Raw genomic sequence first — 22,926 nt, 5'->3', positions numbered from 1 at the left:
ATCATCCACTCCCAGTTTGCTGGGCCCCTGTCTCCCACCATCACTGGGCAACCTTCTCCTCCAGCGAGCCTGTTCCTATCTGTATTGATGGTGCTGAGTGCTTCTGCTCATTTCTTCATGTTTGCCACTTCTGAGTGAAGCAAAGACAGCAGTGTTACAGGATCAGTTCCTTGCCCGAGCAATTTTGCTTAAGCACAAATTATATTAGTTTAAAACATAGTTATTAAACTTTGGAAGGTCTCCCTCTGCACCACAGGGCAGAGCTGCCCCTCTTCAAGAACACACGTCTTTAGGGGTTTCCTCACATCACTGTAAGAGCTCAGGATGCTCCAGTCAGCCATCATACGGGAAAACCAGCTTCTGAGGTGCCTCAGCTGAACCTCAGCTGAAATTAGAAATCACAGTGTTTGTTGCACCTTACTTCTCAGACTTTCCTGTAGATGGCAACCAGCATGTTCTCAGTTTAACCAAGTAACAGGCTGCAATAACAAGTGTCAACATCAAGAGTAACAGTGAGGGAGAGATATTGCTTGAGGCAATACTCCAGACTGGGTGGAGCTGGATGGATGCAGGAGGGCAAGCAAGCTGCTCCACATGGGAGAAGCCGACAAAGACATTGGAAATCACCCTTATCTTACTCACAGATGAGTATCAGCCTGTTTTCCACTCTGCCAAGCATACTACATTGATTTCAGCAACTGCAACTGTTCCTGAAATGTCCTGTAGGTCTCTCCTTTCCCTTCCAGCCCAGATTTTACCCTGAGACCATAAGCCTGGCAACAGTGTTGGACCAAAGGCTCAGCTACCCCAGCATCCCATCATAATGAATATCCCAGAGAAGGTGCTTTAACATGTGCACGCAGAGTAAGTCAATTGTTCCTTCTTTTCCGTCTCAGCTTCTGGCAGTCAAAATACTAAAGAGGAGGTAATATTTCAATCTGTTGTGCCCTACCTGGATTTCTCTTGCCTTTTTGACTCTCTAACGTTGAAACCTATCTGAATCATTCCTATCAATAGAGGGCAGTGCTGTCCTCACTGTCACAGCCCAGGGGCACGTGTTGCAAGGAGAGATAAAGTGTAATGTTTGTTATTCAGGGTTGAGGCCGTTTTGGCACAGCTCTATGTTTTGGTCTCCTAGTAAACCAACTTAAGAACTGCTGGGTTTACAAAAGCCAGGAGTTAATGATCAACTCAGATGTTTATCACCTGCCTATTTAACTATTTATTCCTCCCTTGCAACACCTGCCTGTTTTTTTAACCTTTATTTAATGAGTAACTACTGGGAAGGGGATTGAATACACCTGTTCTCTCAACGTTTTGGGACTTTTGAGTGGTAGCCATTTTGACTGTAAGCAGATTCATCCCACATTCATTGAGACATAGAAAGGAAAGTTCAAATGTTTCTATATTAAAAAAAAGTCATCCCATTCAGTCCAGATAAGTCCCTCCCACAGACTAGTCTGGCACATTCCCAGCTTCAGTGCTGTTCTGCAGGCATGTGTCTCCATGTGCACCCTGGTATGAGTTTAGGCCTTGTATACTCTCTCAGTGTTCCCTGCTGTCTTTTCTTTCCCTCCTGTTCACGTAGAACCAAAGAAAAACTTGGAGCAGAGGGATCTCTGGAGGTTATCTGGTCCATATATCTTCTCTCTGCCCTATACCAGTAATTCCACCTACTGGAAAAGGAGCAAGGAAGTGAATGAATTTGGTTGTTCAGTGAATTTTGGACTAGATGCTTTTGGTAGGGGAGGACTCAGCACTGTTCTTAGTTTTGTCATTCCTACCTATGTGAATGTGGGCAAGTAAACAACTCTGCCTGCTCACATGTAACCTGAAGCAATGTGACCTGTCTCTTTACTATAATGGTAAATCAGTTGAGTAGGAAGTCTTTGGACATCTATAAAACAGTGTTATTAAGGCAATACAAAACATTACTATCTTTTTATACAATTCTTCCTGTACAAGTGATGTGCTGACCTCTCTGTACCCCTTCCCACCCTATCACTCTGATTTCTTTGTGTTTCATTTCTTCCCATTTCTTCACTGTGTTTGGCTGCTTTTCTCTGTGTGTGCTCAAAATACAGCTCTTAAAATGACTGTTAAAAAGTTTCAGGGTGTCAAAACCTTATGCATATTCATAAACCACTCTTCTTGCTACCGATAACAACATCTTTTACAAGATCTAATTCTTCTTTGCCCAGCAGAAGTGCTACAGCTGCTATCTTTAACTTGCCTTTCATCTTCCCAGTTAGGGCTGTCTTTGCCCCAGAGCCTCCGCTCACCCACATCACCTCCAGCAGAGACGTAGGCTGTGAACATGGGCCTGAGCACAAACAAAGTAAAAGCCAGAGGCATAAAAGTATTAAATGAGGGCAGGAATGATTCTGCAATCTTTACTCCTGGTGATGCTGGTCGAGCCTGAAAGCACACAGCTGGATGCCAACAGCCCAGGCAGAGTTTAAAGGAGTGGTCCTGGGAAAGGAAGGATGGATTGACAGACATATTCTTTCTGCAGACTGAAAAAGTCTGACCACAGAAAGCCAGAAGCAACAAATCTGGAACTCCACAGGGCAAATTTCATGGTTACTTTTGAGAGAATAAACTCTTTTGACCTGGCAATGATGTTATTACCTTCCTAGCATTGATTCTAAAATTCCTCTTTCTCTTTCCAGCCTAATTAAACACCAATTAAAGCCACCTATTGCAATAACAGCCCTAGGTTCATAGTATTATTTATTAAGCTGCCTGAAAAGCCCTAGCTCCCTAGTGAGACAAGAGGGAACAATATTTTCATGCTATCAATTTTTTATTAACTCTGTCAGTTATATGAAGTAGGATGAAGGAGACAAAAGAAAGGAGTAAGCAAGAGAGCGAGATATTGTGGTAAGAGACAACAGTGAGTGCATGCACATTTATCTGAAGTGCAGTATTTTGTATACCATTGACAGCACCAGAACATTTCTAATATAGCTCAATTGTCTGTTTTCTAATTATATGCCCAGGTGGCACCTCACTGAACTGAGGCATCCAAGCTTGAATCAGCAATTACCTTATTGTTTGTATGTGGCCAAAAACATGCCAAAAGGCAGATCTCTTGTCTTATGATGGTGATACAAGTGACTACCTTCCACTTCGAGCTGGTTCCTGGAAAGATGAGGCATAGCAAAGGCAAGACAGGACCTAAGGCCAACAAGCACTCCTGGGAGTAGGGTGAGAGGTAGGGCACTGAGTCAGTCACCTCATTCTTGTGACAACAGAAGTTGTTTGGCAGCAGAAGCTGAGGCTCAGGAAGTCACTGGTGCCTTCCTGCACTCCAGCGTGCTTGCAACTCACATGTCCCAAGTGGCTGCTACTGATGGTGTGTTTAACTGGGGAGGCTCCCAGATTGATTGACCTTGTCCAAGCTGAGCTCACTGTGAGAAAATCTACAGAGCACCTGAAGATAGGGTAATGGTGCACAAGCCACCCTTGCAGTGCTGCAGCTTACTTGATCCTTGGGGCTTGGAGGGAGAAGAGGGAGGCTGCACATCTCTGCAAGGATAGTGGAGAACCTGTTAGTCCTTCTCCTTTTGGATAGAAAAAAAACTGCAGGAGGAAATGAGAGGAGAAGCAGTGAGGAGAAAACCTCACTTGAAGGCACAAAGAAATTCCAGGTTGTAACTGTGGGGACCCTCCATGTGCCCAGACCCTGAGCATGTAGCATCAGCCTTCCTGGTGGCTGGGAAAAGCCAGTGGTGAAGCCACCACCCTGTTGCCCTAATCAGTGATTGTTAACAAGCTAGTAACAACTTTGTACATTTTTATCTACATTCAGCTGGTGCCTGTGCCACCAATTCATCTTTTCAATTGCTGATGTGTCTTTACTTCTGCTGGGTACCTTCAGTCAAGTGATTGCAGGTGAAATAAGCACACACAGAACATATGCTGTCAGTGGAGGTAGAACGGTTGGATGGCTGAAACAGCCAAGGGTCAAGACAGTAAATTCCCCGTGTCTTAGTTTCCCACTGATTTCCCACTAAGTTTTCCCAAATAGATGTCCTTACACTGTAATCTGTTCTGAAATCCTCTGATAAACAGTGTTCAATGGCAGAACCAGGTGTCATGGACACATATGACCTGCAAATCAGGAAAGCTAATCTGCTGTGTTTGGGAAATTTTACTTCATAGCCTGCCTTGCCTGAAGACAGGTTGTCGTTTTATCTGTGTTTCAAGAAATGCATTCTGTTCCAGAAACATCTCAATGTGTTCACATGGAAACAAATCACATCTTGACCCATAGTCAAAGGATTTGTGCAGAAGCACCTTTTATGGCCATAGCCCTTAATTCTCAAAAACAATCAAGAAGTAAAGAGGGAGGATGAAAGAGAACAGTTCATCAGAGGCAATGCTGTGCTCAGAGCTCCTACAGGTCAAAACATGCCGGGCAGCATTGTTGTTCTTTCACCACTGAACTCAGAAATGCCACGTGAAAGGTGTGTGTCCCAGGAACAGGTATCACCCACTCCTCTGAGACATGATGGACGTGCTTGCAGGGACATTTTAGATGGACGTGCTTGCAGGATGAGATTTTAGAGAATCGGTTGCTGATTCACCACTGGGATTTTTGTCTGGGTTAAAGTTTTACTTTCCTAACACTACATAGCTCAACCTGGAGCTCACTAAGCCTAGCCAGGTTTATAATCTGCTAACCTTCAACTTTGCCTGCACTTTTCTCCTTGCTTATTTTCCTGTACTACTTACTACTCATTGCTTTATTTCTGGAAAGTTGAAACCAGACGTGGGGAAAACCAATCAGTCAAGCAAAATGCTTTCAGTTCCTGCCAAGGGCAGATGCAGGAGTAGAGTTTCCAAACTGTGCATTTACATTTCCAAGGACTAGGAGTCCAAGAGCAGGAGTCTAGAGATGGCTGCTCCTAATAACCACCTGAAGCGTATTTCTAGGTCCCATTTTCATCTTCTTCCTGAGATCAGAAACTCACCAGATCCAAGGCATTCCCAAGCCTCAGTTTGATTTAAACCATAGTGAATTCTCAGCAGAAATTCAGCATTAACCTTGCCCTGGACTCCAGGCACACCTGCAAAGGCCTAATCTAATCTTGGTGAGGTGTGAGGACCCCTCAGATTGCCCTGTGAATTCGCTATAGCTTTTACCATCGTTGCAAATCTGGGAGGTGCATAGGAGGAATATGCAGTGCACACACATGCTCCAGCACACAGGGCTTTCAGACTTAGTTTCTGAAGTCATCCTTTCTCCTCATACATCAGTATGATGAAAACCACAAACAAAGACCTAAAGGCAATAAAAAAATCAGAAGGTTCAGGTCATGTCCCCCATGACAGTTATTTGAATTCCCAGGTGCCTTTCACCTTTTCCAATATTAGTTCTTTTTCTTGATAAAACAATGTCCACCTCTTCCCTCTCCTGCTAAGTGTTTCCTATGAATCTCTTCCTGTAGGTTCCTTCTATCTTCTGTTTTAAACCTCCCTGTACTCCCCTGAACTCACGTGGGAGATCTTTCATCCTCAAAACTGCCTTCCAGAAAACAAGGAAATGAAAAAACATGTGATCATGACACATTGCCTCGTGTGTGGGTAGAATGCAGTCATCACACCTGATGACTCACTTTGCTCCTCTAGCCAAGGTGAGACACTCTTTTGTCTTTGGAGAAAAATCTTGACTTACATATTAGCTTCCTCACACCAGATCCATGCCTAATAATCAATGTGGGGCATATGTACTGATACTCAGTGTTGTGGGAGTGTAGATCTGCTGGAGGGTAGGATGGCAATACAGAGAGATCTGGACAGGCTGGATCATTGGGCTGAGGCCAGTTGTATGAGGTTCAATAAGGCCAAGTGCTGGGTCCTGCACTTGCGTGGAGAACAACCCCAGGTAGCGCTACAGACTCAGGGAAGAGTGGCTGGAAAGTGCCTGGCAGAGAGACATCTGGGGATGTTGATTGACAGCAGCAGAACATGAGCCAGCAGTGTGCCCAGGTGGTCAAAAAGACCAACAGCATCCTGGCTTTTATCAGGAATAGTGTGGCCAGTAGGACCAGGGCAGTGATCGTCACCCTGTACTGGGCACTGGTGAGGCCCCACCTTGAATACTTTGTTCAGTTTTGGGCCCCTCACTATAGGAAAGACATTGAGGTGCTGGAGAGAGTTCAGAGATGGGCAGTGAAGCTGATGAAGAGTCTGGAGCACAAGTGTCATGAGGAGCAGCTGAGGGAGCTGGGGCTGTTCAGCCTGGAGAAAAGGAAGCTGAGGGGAGACCTTATCACTGTCTACAACTACCTGAAAGGAGGTTGGAGCACGGAGGGGGTTGGTCTCTTCTCCCAAGTAACAAGCAGTAGGATGAGACGAAATGGCCTCAAGTTGCACCAGGGAAGGTTCAGATTGGATATTAGGAAAAAAAAATTCTTAATGGAAAGGGTTGTCAGGCATTGGAACAGGCTGCCCAGGGAAGTGGTTGAGTCACCACCCCTGGAGATGTTTAAAAGATGTGTAGATGAGGTTTAAGAACATGGTTTAGTGTCTGAGTCGGGTTAATGGTTGAACTCAATGATCTTGAGGGTCTCTTCCAACCAAAATGGTTCTGTGATTCAAAACAGCACAGCACACTGCAATTCAGAGCTAAGAGACAAGGAGAGTTAGGATTATTGAAAACATAAACTCTTTTAAGTAATTTCTGAAAATCCCTTCCTTAAAATCGACAGATCTGGAGTCAGGAGAGAAAAATATCTCAGTACATGACCAAGGGGAACAGAGGTTATGATCTTCTTAAGGAAATGAGTGTGGGCCAGGATCTGGGCCTCTTAACCACATACAGATTGTACGAGTGCCAGTAGCGAACAGAGAGTATCACCCTTCACATACAGACAGAGCAGTACCATGTCCTTTTTTTCTGTTATGTGTAATAAAAAAAATATATATTGAAAAGCTTATCTTTAATGGTCTGAACACCCTTGCTCTTAGAAGCTAAGCTTGGACCTGCCCAGGATTTGAATGGGAAGTCCCTGCTGTGGATTCACAACAAAAAATTACTGTTGATCACTTGGTAAAAAAACAGTCAAGCTAAACCAAATAACCTGAAATGTTATCTTTGGCACCATCTTCACAGAACAGCAAAAAAGAGATAATGATGAGGGAAGACATGAAACCCGGTCAGTTCTTCTTGATGGGTCATAACTAGGAGGAGGGTCTTTCTTTAGCAGCAGGGAGACTGAGTATGGCAGAGGAGTAAGGGATTTCTGATGAGCCTGAGAAATTAGTAACACATTGTAGATAGTATTTTAGAACAAGTGGGGTCTCTGAGTTTGGGGTGGGTTAGCTGTGATTCCCCATAGCAAGCAAATATCTTTTTGGCTTCTCCAAGTCTTGAATATGCTCAATCCTCAAACAGCATAACAAAATTATTGACGATCTGGACATGGAGCGAGAAGATGTGTCCGTTCTCACATCTCCAGCTCTGCATCTTTGTATGCTGAAAGGAAAACAGATGCTATCCAGATGCAACTCATGTTATTACCACTCTTGCTGCTGGCCTGCACTAAGAATCTTTCTTACTGAAAAGCAGAGATCTTGTGTGAGTTGGGATGGGAAGTCTTGGCTTTGTGACCAGATTAGTTGAGTAAGTGGATGTTACTGTAATTCAGAAATGGCAATGTAAAAATGAATAACACTTGGTGGAAGCCCAGGTTTCCCCTTTGCTATAAAAGTTCCCAAACATATAGCTATAGCACCAACTCCCTCTAAGAGCTACATTCAGTAATGCCCAGAACAACAAATTGTATGATTATGCTATTGTATAATTTAGGCTAGTGGCATAAATTTTTTGTTTTGACAACTGATGTCTGAGAAGCTTATCAGTTGCCAAGTGTTTTCTTTCCTTTTGTTTCTTCTCTAAAGCACTCTAGGGCTCAGCTCAGACCACCTCCCCAGCCAGACAAACCCTACCAAAAGCTGTAAATCAGACATTGCACTGGAAACCAGTGTCAGAAAAGGCACTGTTACATAGCAGCCTGATTTCTTTTAAATATGCAAGTAGTTTCAGTCTAAATTATGACTGAAAAAGGTTTGGTTTTTGTTGTTGGTTTTTTTTTTTTTTTTTGAGAGGAAAAATACTTAACCAGGTTTTTGGAAGCATCACTCTGTGTCAGCATTGCCAACTCTGCTTCTGGATGCCAAATTTTCATGAGACAGCTGCAGACTTAATACCACCTAGCTCCTTACAAAGTACTTCATATACTCCTTCTACCCTATCCTCCAAAAAGTCCTTTCAGGAGGACAGAGTTGGGAAGATTTTTCAGAGGATTTCCAGCTGAGGTGTCTCTAATACATTCCATATCTCACTGGCATGCATATGAGAAATATACTCTGCAGAATTCAGGAAATATTAGGATGCAAAGGTCTATACATGTAGACTGGGACCTATGAATATGGAGGACCAGATGCTTCAGGGAATTACCATATGAATCTAAGGCATGCACAATACCATACAAAAAAAGGCTACTTATGATGATTAAGTCATTTTTGTAGAAACAAAACCTGCAGCAAATGGGCTAGAATAGCACTATTCAAATCCTTCAGAAATGCAAAGCTTCCCCAGTGTTAGTTGTTAGAAGACTGACCTTTTTGCAATGTAAATACTCTTTGGGTGGATAAAAAATATGGCTCAAAGTCTCTTGGCTTCCACTGAGAGCCCCAAGGAGGATTAATTAGAATTCCTGTAAATTGAATTTCTGTGACAGACAGACAAATGTTTAACCTTCAGTGTAAAGAAGGCTGTAGGTTACCTACACTAGGTCCTATCTAACAAATAAATCCAGCCTACAGCAGGCTTTTTCAGAAGTATTCTGGCAGCCATACTGTTTTCATCCTTCCTAAGTGCTCCACCCAAAGAAACTGAAAAGCTGTCTCAGGAGAAGTCGTTGTTCTTCCTCACTCTTCTCTGCAGGTTTACCTTCCATCAAGGCTCTTGGAAGACCCTGCTCAGCACCAGGCAGGCAGGTCCTACCAACCCTTCTAGCATGGAACATCCTACCAGGCCCAGCTGTGACAGAACAAGTCACTTCTGTGGACACTGCATAGTGCACTAAAAGAGTTACCATAATATGAAATCCTGGCTTTTTACCTTCCCTGCCAAAACTTCAAGAGAATTCAAGAGCAATTGGTTCTTTGCTGTGAGACAAGAACGTAGTTCTTTATCCAGCTTTTTGTGAAATATATCACAAGAAGGTAAATTCCTAGAAGACGTTTTAAAATCTACTTTCAAGTGTTTAATTTTTCATCAGACGTTACAGGATTTATTAGCTGAGAACAAGCTTTTGCAATTCAGTGCAAATGTTTTCTTCAGGCTCTAGCACCTTGGCCTCCCACCCAGGGACTCTCTCTTAGATTTTCTCATTAAAAACAGGTTGATCCTTACCTGCTGCAGGCTGGGCTATTCCCTGCAGGATCCCAAGTGCATTCCTGAGATACTTGTTGGGTGCATCACACCTATACTGGGGTCCACCCTGCTTGAATATGTAAGGATTCCAGTGTTATCTGGTATGGTATCTGCAGGGTACTGACCCTACAGATACTGGCTCTCCTCTCTTACTTTATCTGGGATTTTCTACTCTTTGAGAGCAGCCAGGGAGATGCTGTTGGTGCTGTATTACTGAGGATAACGCCTCCCTCCAGTGACTGGTCTGCATGAATCCCATTAGGGTGGGATTTTTCCACTCCTAACCCAGCCTACTGCAAGTAGCCTATCAAGGACATGTCACTAAATATTAATTATTGTTAATTAATATAAAATTAATATTAATAATATCTTTCTTTTACGTTTATAGGAGAAATATCCTTTTGGGGGGATGGTGGTGGAGAAGGGGGAGTGTGTGCATGTCTGTACATACACTGTGGGAAGTGTGCACATACTCTGCACCTGCAACAGACTTCAGGTGCTGTGTGGTGGTGATTACAGCCTGCTAGTATTCTTCTGAGAAATCTTCATCTTTCATGGAAAAATGCAGATGCAAATAAATTCAAGATGTATCCTAGGAAAGGGTTATTAAAGAATTTGTCATTTCAGACAGAAGTGCCAAAAAAAAGCCTTAAACATCACCTCAAACAAAAAGTTTTGGTTGCTTTTCAAATTAAAAAGTCAGGATTTTCAGTTCCACATGGCATTTTCTTTCATAATTCAGAGTTGTTTGGTGGAGCTTTGTGCACCACCTGTGCAGGAAGCAGCCCTCAAAGATCAAGAGACCCAGATCTCAGGAGATCCACCTTTTCCCCTGATGGATTTTGACCAATGTCTTGGCACTGAGACTTTAGCAGAGACGTCCCAGCCTGGGGGACCTCTGGGTGGAAACCGTGTCAGAAGGGAGAGGAAGGGAAGAGTTTTGAAGCCTGTTAGTGTGGAACAAGCATGAGTGAACAGGTAATTGGCGTGGAGCTGGAAAAGGAGCAGAATATTGATTGCCACTGGTGTCATGGCAACCCGCCCTGCCCTGTGGAGCAGGACATCTCTGAGCAAGAGCATGGGGATGGGATGAGACATGATGGAAAAGGGCACGCAGGCCAGGGATCACCTTACAGAGAAAACCAGCCTTGCAGCTGTGTTTGAAGGATGCTGGAACAAGAGACTTAGACTTTAAGACAAGTAATATAGGGGAATATGGCCTTTATCACGTTAGTTGACACAACTGGAAAAGGCAGAGGGTGCTTCTGGACTGCAAATGCTTCTCCAGGCTGGTATGGTTTACTTAGCTGCAGCAGGTGGAAATATTACCTCTTCATACAGACTTTGTCTCACTCGTATTCAAAGACCTGCATGGATGTCCCATCACTTCTAAAATGACACTCTGACACCTGTAGCCACAGAAGCTCCTAAGAACACATACCCTACCTAACAATGAACACTCCGGCATGGCCTTGTATGAAATCTTCAGAGGATTTGTTTGCTTCCCACATTCTGTTATTTGTTTATTTCTTTATTTAGTCTTTCTAAACTCTAAAATACACCTGAAAAACCAAATGGCAGAGGCACATTTCAGAACATAAAGCATCCTGCTGGTCCTGTGCCTGTGCAGGAAACAGGGCAAAAGGGTTAATCCTCTGGGACCCAGGGATGAACCATCCATCTGTCCATCAGTGCAAGTGATAATTCCTCTTCAGGAGGAATGCAAAACCTGAAAGTTAGCTGTGGCTGCAGCTTTGTTGTTCTATCTGTAGGGGTGTTTTTAAGGGACAATCAAATAATCTGTCTAGTAAGTAAAACCCGTGACTTGCTTTCTCCCACTCACACTTACCAGAGACAACAAAGGGTATAATAAAGTTCATTGTTTTGGTTAAAAATAACAAGGGGGAAGTAATACTTCCCCTCAACTGAGTCAGCCTGAGGCAGACTTTTTAAAAGAATGGTGAATCGTGTTACAGGACATTTCAGCTTCTAAGAAATGCAGTGCAAGGTCTCAATAAATGTGTGTCCGCTCCCAACAGGCCTCTCAGCAAAGGTCAGCGGGCAGACTGAGCAGCTGTCTAAGGTTTCGAAATACCCATGTCTTTCAGGAAAGGTTATCTTTGGTCAGACCCTGACCATTTGGAGAGGAGGATGGAGCCCCGGAGGCTGCACTGTCCCAGTAAATGGTGCAGTTGAGCAGTTTGTTTGGGTAAGTAGTGCCAGCTTTCGACTACAGGCTGATATTTGTTTGCATTGTGGTGGGGACACTGACCACTGCAAACCTGGCTTCTGCTCAGACTGGAGTCCATCTGACCTTGATTCTTCCTTCATCCCTTCCCAGCTCAGGTCCTGGGGTGGCAGGTCCAAGTTGCAGCACAGACAGCTGAGTTGTGGCATTTTAAATCCATCCTTGAGTTTTATTTTTCTTCTATTTTGTTCATCCCTCTCAGTGTTGCAGTTGCACAACCATGTGTGCTTCAGCACTGAATAATGTGCTCCCTGCACACAGCTCTATGCAGTAAACTGGGTGGTTATGATTATGACCACTATTAAAACATGAAGGAGAGATAAAGACATATGTTTCAAAGTGACAAAGGAACTGGATGGCAGATGCACAGAAACGGCTGTGTAGTTACTGTGTATTTCTGGGTAGATCTTCTTATCTGAAGTCAAAATTTCATGTTTACATTTTGAACTCTTATAAATGCCTGCTGAGCAGAAAGCAAAGTACAATAAAGTGGTACTTAACTTCACAGTGGTGTTGACCAAGCCTTCCCCAGGCAAATTGCATCGAGTGTGCCCGAGAGCTCCCTAGCACAGTAATCTACTACAAATAATAATGAGAGTTTAATCAATAACTGATTTCTAGGGGGTTTTCAGCAGACATCACAAATCACCACTGATCTTTGCTCAAGCACATGACTGGTCCAAATAAACACATGCAAGAAAGTGAGTCCAAGTGTGACAGCAAACAGTGTCTCCTGAACAGTAGCAGGAACAATAGTTTGTGTCCTGGTTGGTATCAAGATGGCAGCTCTAATTCTATAGATGTACAAGGTGAAATCAGCAGACATTGGTCCTGAAAGGAGGAAGCACTGTCTCCTTCAAAGGTTCATTTGTGATCTAAGTCAACTCCTATTCCTTTGCACAAGCCCTTTCAGGTATGGCTACAAACCAGCATCCTGAAAAAGACAAGCTTTCCTATGGTAGGTACGCATGGGGTACACTTGGCTCTGTCAGTTCTGTTGATTTTCATCATTGATGCAGGTCCGGTTGTTTGTTTCTCTTGTGCGGCATTTTTTTCTAAGACCCATCACACTCCCCACGGTACTATTCCAAGCTACACTCACTGTAAAGAGGTAATGTTCAATCTTGTCTCCATTTTCATCATGATGCAGTGGAAGGAGCACCAGGCTGAGGTCAAAGAGGCACAGGAGTCTTCTGGAAGCACCTTGGACCTGGAACCACATGTAGAAGCCACAGTGGCTGCAGCTGCTTGTGAAGATGGACTGTGAATTTGCAATTATGAGTAGAACAACCAGAAAGGTGTGGAGAGATACTGTAGAATCCTTCCTGCAGTCTGCACCCTGGAAGCCCTCGGCAGTGTGGGAGTTTCTAGGCTTTACCAGTACAAAAATGACCAACACCAAGTTGAAAAGTGCCCAAAATAAAACAAACTTAAGATATAAGTCACCTTTTCTCACCAAAGCAAATATATACTCCCATGATGCTGAAGTGGATTCTTGACTTCTTCACATTAGAAAATCAGGCAAGGTGATATGCAGAGGACTTGTTGCACAAATTCCAGTGAACATCACATTCCCAAATAACAGCCTTCAATACCAGGAAGCCTCTTAAGGAGAATAAGATAATTTGCAGGAGTACCTTGCTACTCCACTTAACATATGTGTTGCGTAACTGACTTTTTTGATGGGATCTTTACTTTAGAAAAGCAAACAGATGTATAGATATATTCTGCTGAGAGGTTGTAGCATGTTGCTACTGGCTTTACCTGAGAGGTTTGGCCAAATGATGGATGTGCTGCATCACATTGATGAATGGGACAAGATATTCCTCAGAGCTGATCCTACATGTCCAAGTAAGAGAAGTCAGAAAACAAGGGGTACAGACCCATGTTTGCATTTCCAGCCCAGCACTCTGCCCAAAAGAAGTTGTCTCTTGTGTTTTCTTCAAGCCACTGTGTTTGGAGTTGCAGATCTGCTTATCTTTCAACTCTTCCAGACCTTTCTTATTCTCTCAGACAGCAGAGACAGAAGAACCCATAAGCATCTTTGTCCTGTGCTGCATACATGCCACCCATGCAGATGGGGGTCCCCATTTCAATTACCTAAGGCCATAGGAGAGCATGGTCCTCATGGGACTGCCCTGTCCTGATTTACAAACCCATATGGAAGAGGGTCAGCTCCCAGCTTGCTGTGAGAAAATTTGGGATGTATGAGCAAGGCTGGTGGCTATTTTCCAGACCTTTATATTTCAGCTGATACTTTTGTCCCTGAAAGGACACTGGGAATGGCACTGAGAGCCTCAAGGTCTGGGAAGGAACCCCTCACCCACCCTCCTGTAGGAGTACAACTGCTTCTTACCTCTAACCCGAATGAGCCCTGCCCAGCCCATAACACTACAAATAATCTGACACGTTGGGCCAAATCTTTCTCAACGCAAACACTCAACTCCTCATATGAGTGGGAGTCCCCCATCAGCACTGAGGTCATTACTGAAGCTAATTAAACACTTTCCAGTCCCTTCCCTCTTCCTCACCTCTCCACTCTCCTAACCAATTTCCCCTTCACATGCTATATTAAGATCATATGTAGAAAATCCAATGCATTATCCTCAGGATTAAGTAGCATTAGCAGAATGTATTAACACGTTGCTGCTGTGTTTGTATCGGGGGCATATTTATTCTCTGCAGGCACTAAGTATTCTCTGCAATTCCCTGTGCAGGGAAGGTGGGTAGCATACCAAAGCCGTGCGTTTAGAGGTTCTGGAACACTTTAACTACAGATATATTAAGGAATTTGCCTCAGGAATGTAAACAGCTCCAAAGGGTTTTGTGAGCCAAGGATATTAATTTTAATAGAGTTCTCTTTCATGCACACACATGTATATGCACACATACGTGCTCACACCCTTCTGCCTATACCCCTACGTAAATATACAACAAAAAACAATGTTTCTAAGGCACTAATAATAGGAAATGCTCTTTCCACGGAGATAAAAAATTCACATTTATTTGGGGTGGAGTGGGAGGTTATTCACTGGTCAAACAAGGAGGTATCCATTCAAGATACAATATTAAAGGATGACCTGGGTTTAGCTGCAATGCGTGGAAAGTGTACATAAAATATACCTCTGAGGAGGTTAATATGGTTAAATAAATTTACCAGAACAAAGAACATCTTGACCTCAGGAAAAAAACCTCAGATCTAATCTTGTCAGGCATTTATTAGAACTTTGGGTCATCTTAATCTTCCAGTGCAGATTGTTTACTCCTTGTATTTTTGTGCAGGTCTCAGACATCCAAATTAAATGTTTTCACAGGTCCTGGTCAGTCAATTCTAGCTGTAAGCTTTGCCATACTCTCCTTTCAGACTTGGACTAAAACTGCGCCTAATTTTTTTAGCAAAATTTTAGGTGCAGGGCATATACATCAGGATTTCAGTAACTGCAGACATTTAATAATCCTTGAGAACCACGTAGTTAAACAGTGTATCGACCAGTTTCTGCACATGCACTCAGTTGCCCGGCCCAAGAAGTCAGGTACCTGTTCACCCATGTTCACTTGAGGTCTCGAAAGGTCCTGCTCTGTTTTTTTGTGCCTGGCAAGATCTTCATCATCCTGGAAAAATCAAACCCCTCTCAAAAGCAAAGTATGGCCATTCCTGTTAAAAAGTGAGTACTGATGCTCTTAGTGTCCACCTCTCAGATAACACTCAATGGTTAAAGTGTTTGCCCAAGAAATGGGGGCTCACAAATTCCCGTTGAGGTTTGATATTGAATGGTAGGAACCACCAAATGCCAAGATGACATGGGATAGTATATCAAGCCAGAGTTCTAGTGTCAAAAGACAGAGTGCCAGGAGCATGTCTAATTCCAGAGCAGTCACAGCACTCCCAACAGGTGGGATTATCCAGTGTTCTGGTCAACATGTAGAGCCCACCCACTCCAAGAACCCCTGACTGTTTTTGGTAGGACACTTGCTGCATTACATGTGTTCTGAGGATGCCTAAGGCACTGGGTCATGCAGGCAAGCCTCTGCCGAGCTGCTGGAAATTCCTGGAGAGCTTGGGAAGGATGTAAACACTGACTGACTCAGCCTAGACACCTCTGGATGGACACATTGGCCACAGGAGGAAAAGACCTAGGAGTGCACATAGCCAGAAGGGGAAGGCTGGAGGATATGGCCTCAGCCATAACACCTGATCCAAAGCAGATGGGCCACTCCATCTGGTGCTTACTGGGGTGCCTTCAGTCACCAAGGAATCATGCCTGAAAAGTCTAATGAATTTAAGTACCCAAAAGTAGAAAGTCTTTTTGGTTGATTTTGGAACATTGTCTGTTTCTAGCCCACTGGTCCTTTATTGGATAGGGTGGGACTGAATAGGATCAACTGCAAGCTCTCAGTTCATTTTTATATAAACTGGACTGACACCTAAGCAACAACTGCAGGGAGGCATGGTACTCATTTATGAACAACTGCTCTGGGATTGAACTTTCCACCTTCAAGATCTAGCTCAAATCCGAATTTTCTTCAGTCTAAGTGTCTGGGATATGAGGGGTTTTCAAGTACATTTAGATTAAGGAAACCAAATTTTATTATATTTTCTCTGTTGTATAATACAAATTTCTCTATTGAAATAAGGAGTCAAAATAATTCCGTTATGTATAGATCCATAGTTTCAGTTCATGTCCATCTTAAATTTTAATTTGGCCATTTGAATTCTTATTGTGTTTTAATTTTACTCTTTTTTGCTAGTGGACTAGAGAGTCCTGTGTTTAACATGCTTTAAAGGCAATAAATTAGTTAATAAACCAAAACGTATTTAAAAGACTAAAACTATTGTAAAAAACCACAACCAACCAAACAAAAAAACCCCAACAACAAAGCAATTGGTTTTTGATAACAATTGATTGGAGACTGTTCCTAAAACATTGTACAGCATGAATTGCCAAACTGTCACTCTTCCTTGTTCAAATTTGCTCTTCTTCTTAAAACTATTAAGTTAAGGAAGTTCATGTTTGTTTACAACCTGTGATAAAACACAGGAATACCTTACTCTGATTTTTGCCCAGGTAGAGGCTTAAGATTTTTTCTCTTTTCTAAACTTTATTGAGTTTATGAGTATTGTTGGGTGTTTTTTTGTTTGGTTGGGATTTTTGGGGTTTTTTTTTGGTGTATTTTGTTTGTTTGTTTGTTTTTTAATAGGGGTGGCATCTCACAAAACCCTCATCTCAAGTATCCATGCAAATACCATAGAAAGAGAGTGGGAGGGGAAGGGAATTCTGCACTCCCTGCAAAAAGGAGGGATGGAAACATGCTTCTGAAAGATTCTTAGCGGCCTAATTCTAACCATTTATCTCAACGTGACTGTGGCAGGAGATTTCATTAACAGGCACCTCTAAGGAGGCACTGCACCAAATTCTTAGCAGCCCTTCACACCTAAGTCCTATGTGACATCTGCAGCAGCCCCAAGCTCAGGTGGGCACATGAGGTTGGTATTTGGGGGCCCATGTAGGTGTGAGCTGGTGCTGCAACTCCAGCACCTCCACAGCAACTAGATGGAGACTTTCATCCCTTGGTCAATATGCAGAAGCTGATCTGCCTTTTCCCGAGTGGTGGGCAGTATTGCACTTAAAACAGCAACAGAAACAGGTGTGAGTTTTTTGAGAGTTTTTTGAGAGTCTCCGTGCAGAAACCAAAAATCATGCACCTCCCAGCTGCAGGAAAAAAAAACAGTTCAACTTCTGGCAGCCTCATTCAGGCAGATTCTGTTTTTTCTTGGCAGTAGTAATACCAGCATAAACAAACATTAGTATCGTCACTGGGGCTTTTTCTTTATTTTCTCAAATTTTGTGAAAGAAATGCTTGGTTGCTTTATGAGATACTCAAAGCCTGTGACTAACCAAATCCTGATTTTTAATTTGTACTGGCTCTTCTGGTTGTGGTGAAAATGCTGAAGGATGGTAGCCTTGGGCTGGCACAGTGTGTTCTTCACCATGGACAGGCAGAGCAGGAACTGGTGGGCTCCACTCTGTTCTCACCATATGGGATGCTCAGACATTTTAAGCCAGAGCAAGCAAAGTCTTTCCACACACCTCTTATAAACTAGCTGCTAGGTCTCACTATAGTATCTGCTCTCATAAAAGGGGTTCAGATTCTCTCCCTCTTTCCCCACCTAAATGTGTGATATCTAGTGCAAACTAATCTTGTACTCTACCTCTGTAATCAGTGGAGAAAGTAAACACAAGGGAGGGCAATTCAGCTCCTTTTAGACACTCCTTTAAGAGTGAGATGGATTATCTTGCATATGTGTCTCTGCATTGCCTGCAAATGACAGATGTCTTTTTGCAGAGATGAATCTCACTTTTAAATCATACAGATGAGTTCCAAATGAGAGGCAACGCCCGCTACTCTCACTTCTCGCAACTCTGCACTGCAGCTCAGCTGTCTCAGCAGTGTATGAGAAAAACATCTGACCCTGTGACACTTGTCAACATTACAACTCCCCGACTGCCCCTGCCCTGGGAAGGGCTAAGCCCTTTGCGTTTACGTAAAATTTTGCTGAGTGTGTATTTATATCTGTTATTCATTAAATCAATTCACCTGACTGGAGAGCTGCCACAAAAAAATCTTGGTACTTTTTTTTAAAAGGAGGGTTTATAGTTAGCAAAGCTGTTTGTTTTATCTACAATAAAAGCCTTCCTTCAGGATTGTGCGATCACAATTTAGGGTGGTTACTGATATTTTTTTAAAGCTTAGATGTCGTTTCAATTTATTGATTATAAACACAAGGGGAAACCACAGTCCAAGTACCAAGAAAAACTCATAATAGTTTTTCTACATCTGAAGATCCCTAGAACTTCTGGCGCTTTATGCTTTCCATGTTGTGTCTGTTGTCCTATTTAAACTTCTGTGTAGAGGGGCTCAGTGCAATTTCAAACCTAAGCCCCATCGAGACTCACAATGTGGACAACTCCTTGTTTTTCTCAGCTGCGGGGTTTGGCCATGCAGGAGACAGCCATGGTTAATCTTGTTGCTTTGCCCTGTGACATTTTTGGAACATTACAGCTTCCTAAGGTTTTATTCTGTCCCTTTCCTGATGTCTATTCCACTTCTTGCAACTATATTTTGCTCTTCCCTCCCTGTCATTTCTTTGCTCTGTTAGCTTTCCCTAAAAAGAGTGTGAATCATAACCTTGAAGCATCTCTCTCTCTCTCCTTTGGCTTGCTCGGACTTACTGCTTGCCCACAAAGCTGGTCAAACATAATTGAAATTAATCACATCCAAACTGCCAATGCTCTTTAACCAGAAACTCATTAGCATGATCTAGTCTTGTGTCCCTGTTTTCTTCAGAAGAGTTCACCCCTGCCCAGAGATTATTGTAATTAGTGGTCTACAGGATGTTCCCTTGTACAACTGCTCCAATTATGTTTAATCAGTAACACTGCACATGCAACAATTAATTAACATTAAAACAGAGAGAGCTTGACATTGTGACTCATTAGTTTGGTAGTCTTTGGTCTGCCATTCATGTATTTTATTGTCTGTATTCTATGGAGCAAATCTTTTTTGAAAGCTGGTTCAAGGTGTCAGGACTTGACTCCCATTCCAGTAATACCAGTATTTAGCTTAAAACCCAAGATCACTATTTACCAGCACTCCAAGTCTGCTGTGAAGGTCTTCAGTAGTTGCTGAAGCCAAATGAGCTTGTCTGGGGTAGAAGGTGACATTATGCAATGTGGTTAAGCTACTGAACAGCTGGAGGAGAGGTGAGACAATGTCATCAGTGCACAGAGGAGAAAATCAGGGACATCACAGCCTGTGCACACACCCATCATCCCCAAGAAGCAATGCTTTGCACTGCCAGCCTGTAGAAAACCACCACAAACACACTCAAATATGGGCCAGTGACACAATATCACTACATCTCAGGTCAGGTAAGGGCCTTTCTTTGGCTGCTGCCTGCAAGTGCTGCTCCTGTATTTAAAGTGAACCTGTCACTTGATAGGACGCAAGTCAATGGACTGTGGTTTTTCATGCCTGTTTGAGAAGCCTCCATATCCTATGCAAGACACGCTTCTTTGTATAAAAAGTGAATTTCCTTCCATCAACAAACTAATTGATGCATGGAAAAGCACAAGTTAAAAGCTGAAATTTTTCAACAGCATGTCTAAAACTTTCTTATCCTGTTTTGAGAAATGATGTGTCAGAGGACACTTTGAAGGAGGAAAAAGTGTGTCTAAAGCACTTGAAGTTCACTTTCTCCCTGAAATCCGATATGGTGCTCTTCTTCACCATGGACACTCAGCATGTACCAGGAAGGTAGAACAGAATAATGGGCTTTTGTCACTTTCCAAAGAAAAATACGAAGTGCAATAGGCTTTTTCCTTCTTTCATTAAAAAGAAAATTTATATAAAATTTTGCCAGCAAAAATAATTGCAAACCTGTAGGGAGGATAATGATAAAAATAAGTATCTCAGATTCCTTGTGGCCTGGCTAAAACAATATTCTTTCCTTAATCTTCATTACAAACAATACGAAGAGCAAAATCCAGAAGAAACAGAAATACATGAGATTGCTGAACACGAGTTGGTCTTCTGGTCAATGCTGCACATTATCTGGCCCCTCTCCTGGCTACATTTTGATGATTAAGGTAAGTTCATAGATTTTTAAAAACTTAAGAGCTCATAATGCTTCATGTCCTGTTGCACCCATTATTTAGTGGCTGTTTGACCCTTGCAATTTTTGTTTCTGATATGGAGAGAAATTGCCAGGAATCGGATATTTCTTGGGACTATTCTCATTCATTTTTTAATGAAGACACAAACAATTGATCCTCTGAACACAAGCAAATAACAATCCAATCTCTTGTCTAGGGATCTGCTTGCCCAGAATCCTCTGTGAAGGAGGCTGGGTGTCTGAGCATCACCCAGCCAGGCCTCATCCAGAAGCATCCTGGATCCATATGGCACAGCAAAACACCAGAAACTGCCAGCATAAATTCACATGAAATTTCAATACGTTAGCTGAGACCTAGGCCCGGCCTCCAAAACCCTGACTTTTGGCAAGTGAAGGGTTGAAGTGAAGGGCCAGCACATCTGCATTGGGGCCAGACCATGTGGCCTGCATCCAAGCACATCAGGAAACATCCCCACTCTCCTAAAATACTTCCAGGTTAGGACAAATCTAAAATATGAAGACTTGCTGTCATCACTGCATTGATGAAGAATGGGAAAGAATCATAATGTGAACTAAAATAGTAATATTGCCCACAAAACTCACCATGGAGAAGCAAGATATACATGCAATAGGAGCTCATTTATGTATATTTTTATAGCTGGTGCAATCTAGGAGGAGATTTGATCAAATGTTTTTTGTCAGCATGAGCTGTGTCATCATTGGCTAAATGAACCAAGTCTGTGAGTGTTGGTTAGTCTTCCTGCTTTTCTTTCGGAATTGCCAAGTATGTCCAAAGCAGGAGCCTTAAAGTTGCAACTGTGCATCCTTGCAGTCACAGATGATGTGCCTTTTTAGGTTGAAAGTGGTTATTATATGATATCTGATTAATGTTCTGTAAACGAATATTATAGATTTGTTTTTACTCCCTTGGTACAGTGATTGAAAAGGTATCGATCAGGCACTACATGCCTCATTGACACTAGTATTTTTCCCCATGGTGTTTGAAAACTGGGCTCATCATTTGTAATCTTTGTGTTAGCATTAGTTCTGCATGGGCAATGTGTTTTGTACTAATTTATGCCTCTCTTTGATGCTCTGAAGGTTGTGGGAAGGTGCATAATCATTCAAGGACTGTACAGATTCAACCTGCCAGCAGCAGCCAGCCCTGTCTACACAGCTGTGGTTCACAGATTGATGGGATCCACCATCTTCATCGCATCCATCACATAAATCCAACCAGTTTCCTTGAGTAGCCTGAGCAGAGCTGTTAATAAACAGCAGTCTTTCTGTAACATTGCTCTTTATGCTTTTCTTCACTCAAATGAGTTTTGTTAGCTTAGACCTTGCTACCCTGCTGTCAGCAGTGCTGCCGTAATCATCTGTGAAAGGGCTTAAGTGGACCGCCAGTTTCAATCTTCAGAGATATGCTCAGGCTGATCATAAATGCGCTATTGTAGGACAGATACAACATAATCCTGACAAACAGATCTGGCCCCCAAATTTATCTGTGTTTTTGATTATATTTGTTCTAATAATACCATGAAAGTTACTCTTTGGGATTCGAGAATTGAAAATGAAGAGTTTTTCTCTTTAAGAAGAAAAAAACACTGAAATTTTTTAATGAAAGAAAGACATGAGGAGAGGGAGAGGAAAAAAATGAGGTTTTATGGAACCTTTTCATTGGAAAAAATGCAGTATTTTAATAATAATAATAATACATCCATGCACATGTGATCCCTTTTCAGGAATCAGTGCTCAGGGAAGAATGGAATAAGAGCAGCACAACCAGAGTTCCCCTCCCTCAGTGGAAGGTTTCTGTGTGACAGCAGGTCTGCAATGCCCCAACAGGTCTCGCCATCACTTGGAGCACCAGCTGCCTTCTCCCAAGCACTGGGGCAGCCAAAGTGTTGCCACTCTTAATGAAAATTTGGCAAGAGGAGCTTGGTAGAGCAGCCTCTTGCCAGTCCTGGCCTTCCTGGCCATCAGGAGGGGAACTGTGTTTGCAGTGGCCATGGGTCCACTTCCACTCATGCCTTTGAACAGAACATCTCCAGACACCTTCCAGTATTGCTTGTTGTTTTCTGGGCTGCTCTGCTTGGTGTCCTTCTCTGGTGCCCTCTTCATCTTTGTCCTAAGCCACTAACCTTCACATCCTTCCTCTTTTTCTGGGGTTTTCCCCATAATCAGTAGTTTTTCTCAGCCTCCATTACCATGCTGAAGGGTTTGATGAAAGATGCTGAAGGACCCACTGCAGCATGTGGGACTCAGAGCCATGTGGCAAGGCACATATCAGAAGGGTTGGCTCATGCACTGGGCTTGGTTGGAAGAGGTAGGTCTCACCTGTAGCACACATCCCCAGTATCCCCCCAGCTTGAAGAGATGACACTCTTGATGTCACCATCTACCTGATTAGACAGGTATGACTCCCTAAGGTGGCTGATGACTTGACTACAGGATCCATTAGCTTGGCACACAGGACAACAGGATGGGGACAGGTTGTGTTGCTGCAATGCACTGTGGAGTATGGGACGCTGTAAGGGACTAGCCCATGAT

At 42.9% G+C, this 22,926-nt stretch overlaps 1 long non-coding RNA gene across 1 annotated transcript; it reads left to right on the top strand.

Moving 5' to 3' along the window:
* The first annotated feature begins 526 nt into the window (after positions 1-526).
* LOC135578712 (uncharacterized) lies at positions 527-22,582 on the top strand. Its single transcript, XR_010470810.1, has 4 exons — positions 527-864; positions 11,560-11,660; positions 12,850-20,347; positions 21,475-22,582. It is a non-coding gene; the product is annotated as an uncharacterized LOC135578712 (long non-coding RNA).
* The last annotated feature ends 344 nt before the right edge of the window (positions 22,583-22,926 follow it).

The sequence above is a fragment of the Columba livia genome, chromosome 2 (genome assembly GCF_036013475.1).
Source record: "Columba livia isolate bColLiv1 breed racing homer chromosome 2, bColLiv1.pat.W.v2, whole genome shotgun sequence".
In the NCBI taxonomy this organism is placed as follows: domain Eukaryota; kingdom Metazoa; phylum Chordata; class Aves; order Columbiformes; family Columbidae; genus Columba; species Columba livia.
The sequence above is the reverse complement of the archived record's forward strand: the minus strand, read 5'-3'. Positions and strand labels throughout refer to the sequence as shown.